The sequence below is a fragment of the Gracilinanus agilis genome, chromosome 5 (assembly GCF_016433145.1).
Source record: "Gracilinanus agilis isolate LMUSP501 chromosome 5, AgileGrace, whole genome shotgun sequence".
Classification (NCBI taxonomy): Eukaryota; Metazoa; Chordata; class Mammalia; order Didelphimorphia; family Didelphidae; genus Gracilinanus; species Gracilinanus agilis.
In genome coordinates, this window is record NC_058134.1 from 120353967 (window position 1) to 120359902 (window position 5936).

Here is a 5936-nt window from a genome sequence, read left to right on the forward strand (position 1 = left end):
ATGAACTATTGCTTCCTGTCTATGGAGTCTACCTTGTAATGGCAAGTCCATTTCTAAAGGTTTTTAAGTAATGAGCTAAGAGCAACACAATAAATAAAAGCTTGTGTTTCTATATATCACTTTAAGGTTTATAGACAGCATTTCCTTCACAGTGGGTTGTAAATTTGATTAAGCTCCATTTTGCAAGGAGAAAAAACTAAGACTCAGAAAAATTGAGTTGCTTGACCAGGGTTGCATGGTAATTGTCAGTCCCAGAAAAGGAACCCAAGTCTTCTAAGATGAAAGCCAGTGCTGATTCACTTAAATCAATTCTCTATGAAAAGTCTAGGATTCCCATAATTACATACCTACCTCTCCACTCCTTTAATTCCTTTCTCTTTCAAAATCATCCCATCCCAGGCTCTTGGAAAGGTATACAGCAGATTTTATTCTGGCATCAGTGAGACTAAGGCACACAGAGGTGAAGTGACTTCATAGCAAAAGAAAGAAGTCACAACTCTGCAATTCTTTTCTGGTCTCAACATCTACCCCCATTATCTGATTGTATCCCAAATTACAGGTCTTAAAAGAAAAAGATGCTTGGCAGTAATCAAAGGTATGGTCCCCTAGCAGGGGTTAGCCAAGACAGTGATGAAGACAAAGCTTTTTTGTCTTCCATAATTGAACACACTGGAGGCATCCCTTCAACTAGTGGCACAGTGGATAAATTACTGGAGTCAGAAAGACTTGAGTTCAAATTAACCCTCATTTATTAGCTCTGTGCCCTTGAGCAAGTCACTTAAACTGTTTGCCTCAGTTTCCTCAACTGTAAATGAGGATAAGAATAGTACCTAACATAATTGTTGAGGAACAAATGAAATAGTATTTGTAAAGTGTTTAACACTTGGAGCCTGGCACACAGTAGGTACTTAATAAATATTTGTTCACTTGCTCTCCAAACCCTACCCCCATCCTAGAAGTCAAGTGCCTTGAAAGTTAAGAGTAGGACTTCAAAACTTCAAAACTCATGATTTAATCACAAATATGAATAGATATGAGAACTTATTCCACTGAGACATCGCAATCTCTCTGTACCTAAGCAATCTGTTTCATGAGCAACTAGACTTTAAAAAAATCACCTATGGCCAGCCTTCTGGTGATTAACATCTCCAATTTTGAGTAAGTTTGTTTCTTTTTATGAAAGAGTTTCAGAAGCTTATTTAAAAGACATTCATAAGAAGAACAAATGAGGATTTTTCCATCTCTTTACCGAGAGACTAAAAGAAATATATGCAAAACTCCTTCCAAGTCAATGAAAGACACCCCAGGATCTCCTGTTCTCTGGCATTTCATCCTGTAAGCCTCCATTTCCTCTTCTCTAGACTCTTGGGCTTCATATGTGCTAGCGTAAGACCTCTTCCTCTCACCTAGCTGCACAATCTCCTTGACATGGAGGAGTCTGACCTCCTGAGCATTTAGTGTCTTTTTCAGTTTTTCATTTTTCTTAATCCTCATTGTTGGAACTACTCTTCCAGTATTTTTTCTCTTCCTCTTACTGTTTCTCTTGGTGAAGTTCCATCAGAGTTTTTGGTCTGTGTGTCTGCTCTTTTCCCTCAGCATCGTCAGGAATATATTTATCTGCATTAGCAATTTCCTTCCCAGCTTCTCCAGTACAGTAGGAAAACTTGGCAAAAGTGTGACAGCACTTGTATCCCCATCTACCTTCTTTCTAGTAGGAACTAGGTAGGTGTATAATTGTTGGTCTTGACATCCTCCTCATACTTAGAGCAGGCAACAGCTCGCTCTTATCCTTTGATGACTATTCCATGTCTTCACTAGTCCACAAAGTCTTCTGTTTGAGCTAACAGTAACTCAGAGTGGGGCACATCCAGGTGTTCTTGACCTCCATACTTCTCTAGGATACTTTCTTTCTGTTGTTCTTTGAAATCCTCTTTTTTTGACTTTAAATGATTTATATAGCAACTCCAGTTTTCTTGGATCTGCTTGGAGATACACTTCAGATCCTTTGTCATAAGCCTTCCAGGCAAACAACTGTGTTTGTGCCACTGAAATTGTGTCTCCGGTGTATCAGACGAAATTGTCTCCTGCATAACTAACTTCATCAGGATTATTTCCTGCAGTGGCATAAGGATTCTCTTGCATTGCTTTTGTTTTTGGATCATGGTAGGTAGAATTGAGATCTAAATTTTGTAAGTATTTAGCAATGTCTTCTCGAATGCTGAGATTCCAGACTGTAATTCATTTTTAAGGTCAAAATTAAGCCTGGGCATATGAGTGCCATCTGTATATTTATCTTCATCTTCACTGTCATGGTCTTGGACAGCAGATATAAAGTCTGTCGGTAGAACCAGGCTTGAAACTTCTCCATCTGAGAAAGACTTTCCAGAACTCCTGTCTTTGAGATCCCCTCTGCAGCACAATGATGCATCCTAGTAGGACTGTAGTAGAGGAAAAACTTATGTTTCTCACATTTATTTATATATAGCTTTACTGTTTACACCAACCCCACAAGGTAAATCATGTAAGTAGTATCCTTGAGTTACTGAAATAAATTAAAAGGTAAATTGACTTGCCCAAAAGTCAACCATCCAGAAAGGGTCAGAGTCAAGATTCAATCTAGTCAGGTCAAGCCATATGACTCCAAATCCAGGGCTTCTTCTGCTTTACCATACTGAGGTCAGCTAAGGCAAGAGAATTGATTCAGCCTGGCAAAGTGTTAAGTCTAGCAAGTTGGGCCAGTCCCCAGAGGGGCAACTCTTAAATGGGGAAGATCCAAAGACTCATCTATGGGCAACAAAGAGTTAAGAACACAGGCTCAAAAGTCTGAACAAGCAAGGATCAGGCTTAGGCAAAACAGTGTGAGCAACAGGGTTCCAGCATTAGGAATTGAATTAGATATTGAAACAACTGCTTTGGGGGTCAGGGCAGCTCCTGATGCTTCCTTCTGGGGATCATAATGGTCTCTGAGCCCAGACAGCTGTGAGCCTATAAGAGAGAAGAAGTGAGGAAACTTGCAGTAGAGGAGTGAGAAGGTGATGGGTCAGAGAATTCCTGCCATTGGCAATGCCAATCCAATATGATATCTTGCAGAGGAAGATGAAGAGTAGACTAAGGGCTCAGAAGAGAGAAACCAGGGGTGTTTTGCTGCAAAATAGAATTGATTTTGGAATAAGAGAGTACAGTGTCTTTTACAGGGTTTGTCCTCCTCACTCAGCTGCCAGAATGTCAATTTGCAGGTGATGGGCTAGGGATTATTCGAATCTCCTGCAAAGAAGCTTGATTCTGGAATGGCCCTGAGACTTCTATACACAAACCCCTCAGTGTAATTGCTTGCCTCAGAGCTAGGGCTGAGGGAGGGAAATTGGGCTGATCTCCTGACAAGCTGAAAGGCCTGAGCTCAGGATGGAGCAAGGTTAAAGCAAGCTCTCTGCCGCCTCTGCCCCAGTTAAGATGGGATTAGTCAGAGGACAGGACTTTCCAAATTGGGGCAGGAAAAGTTAACCTGAATGACTGGGAGTTTTTTTATCCCAAGAAGAGATAAGAAGACTTAAGACAGACAATGAGAACACCTAAGAGTCACTTTCTTTCTCTTGGCCTCAGTTCCTTCATCTGTAAAATGATAAAATTGAACTAGATCTTAACATTTCCTTCCATTTTCACATCTGGGGTACCAAGACAGGCCCCCACTGGGGTTGCCACTAAGTAAGATACTATCCAGTGCTACAAACTCCCAAAGTTTCAGGGAAATAAAACCTGAATAGAAATTAAAAGGGAAATGTCTATAATTTTTTATAAGATCTTGAGGAAAATTCTAAACACTATGGTGAAATTGTTAGTGCAATGGAAACCAGGCCACTAGATTTTCATGAGCACTGCAATGGAGAGGGAGAAGGGGAAGCAATTGCTTAAAATGGGAAAAGCTAGTGAGGGATCAGAACTGACCTGAACCCAGGGGATTCCAGGGATAATTTGCTTCTAGATGACATAGGATGGATCTTGTTTCGATGTAGTCATTTGAGCAACTGGACACCTTTACAACTCCGTGGATCACTTCAGGCTACTAAGACCACCATAGCCACTACTACTTTCATTTCTCTCCCTCCTTTCCTCTTTGCTTTTATTCCTTCCCTCCCCCCCCCACCCATTTTTATTCCTTATTTCCTGTTCTGATCATTCACAAGAATTACTCATTTCTCTCCCTCCTTTCCTCTTTGCTTTTATTCTTCCCCCACCTCCACACATACCCACATCTATTTTTATTCCTTATTCCCTATTCTGATCACTCACAAGAATTACTTAGGTCTCCTGGTGGTACTCAAGGCAAAGGGTTGTTAATCCTTTTTTTAAGAGGTTACAGAAAACACAAGAAGGGCAAGAATTCGGAGAGTCATGATAACAGTTATTAAAATGGCCCCCACTTCCCCAGAATATCCTCAACCTAGTATATGAAGCCCCAGTCTTTAAATATCCTGAGTAAGTAATGTTCTTCTAGCTCTTTCTTTATGTTTCCTGATGCTACCTTCAAAATTCCCAAGTGAGATCAAATGTGATAATACTTGCAAAGCACTTAGTCTAGTGCCTGGCACATAGTGGGCACTTAATAAATGCTCGTTCCCTCCAACTCTCTACCATCCCTCCCTCCCATCTCCTTCTACTCAAAAGACAACATAATTCTGAAGTGGAATCATTTCTGGATTTACCACATGACTTCTGGCTCTTTCATTCCCTCACCACAAGTGGTGCTAACACAAAGTAATAGCTTGGGAGAACTTTGTGTGTTTGTGTATATGATGCTGGAAATCAATAGGGAAGGGGGTTAAAGGGTGAAGAGAATGGAGGGAAGGAGTAGAAGAGTGAACATATGGCCTCCTAGCCTTAGGTTTTTGTAATAGCCTCAGTTTTCAGTGGATATCATTACCTGCTATGTGTGCCAGAAGATCTGTACCTCTTGTGTTGTCTCCTTTAGAATGTAAGTCCTTGCATGTTAAAACCAGTGGAAATGTGTGTTGGATATGGGGGGGGGCTGAAGGGGAGTGAAGGGGAAAGTAAAAACATGAATCTTGAAACCATGGAAAATTTTTCTAAATAAATGAAATATTTAAATCCTCTAAAAAAAATAGAATGTAAGTCCCTGGAGGCAAAGACCGTGCCCATTGAACTTTCCCTTCCCCAGTGGGGCACTTAACATCCAATGCCATGTTACTATAATAATCCAAAAATCTAAGCAGTAGGCTTTTCTAACCCAGGAAACAGCTAACTTGAACTATATACCCCAGCTATAGGAAAAGGAAGGAAGGTCACTCTTTAATCTTTTCAACCACTCTCACTCAGGCAAATAGAAATGGCCATCAGTACCCTAACCTTAGAATGCCAATACATTGAGTATCAAAAAGCCTGCCTCCCTATTATCTCCACAATTCCTAATAACAGAATATTCCATGTGAGCAGCCTAAATTTTAAACTACAAGGGCACTATAATGGTAACAAAAAGGTGGTCACAGATGAGGGCATCTACTTTGACCATTAATATCTAATTTCATCATGCGTCTGTATCCACATCCATAAAATGGGAATAATTCCTGATTTTCTTCCCATAGGATAGGAGGATAAGATTAAGATATGATCTGTGATTTCTTTGGTATAGAGAATGCCTACATAAAAGTAGTTCCTTTTTCAATGCAGGTTGACACCTTCTCTGCAATAGAAAATTATGAGGTGGTAGTTGGCTCCATGGATTGAGAGTCAGGCCTAGAGAGGGAAGGTTCAGATCTGGTCTCAGACACTTCCTAACTATGTGACCCTGGGCAAGTCACTTATCCCCATCACCTAGCCTTAACCGCTCTTCTGATTTAGAACCAATACACAGTATAGTATTGATTGTAAGATGGAAAGAAAGAAAGAAAGAAAGAAAGAAAGAAAGAAAGAAAGAAAGAAAG

At 40.4% G+C, this 5936-nt stretch overlaps 1 pseudogene; it reads right to left on the reverse strand.

The window, feature by feature from the left end:
• Positions 1–1245: 1245 nt before the first annotated feature.
• Positions 1246–5936, reverse strand: part of LOC123249928 — a 70972-nt pseudogene continuing 66281 nt past the window's right edge.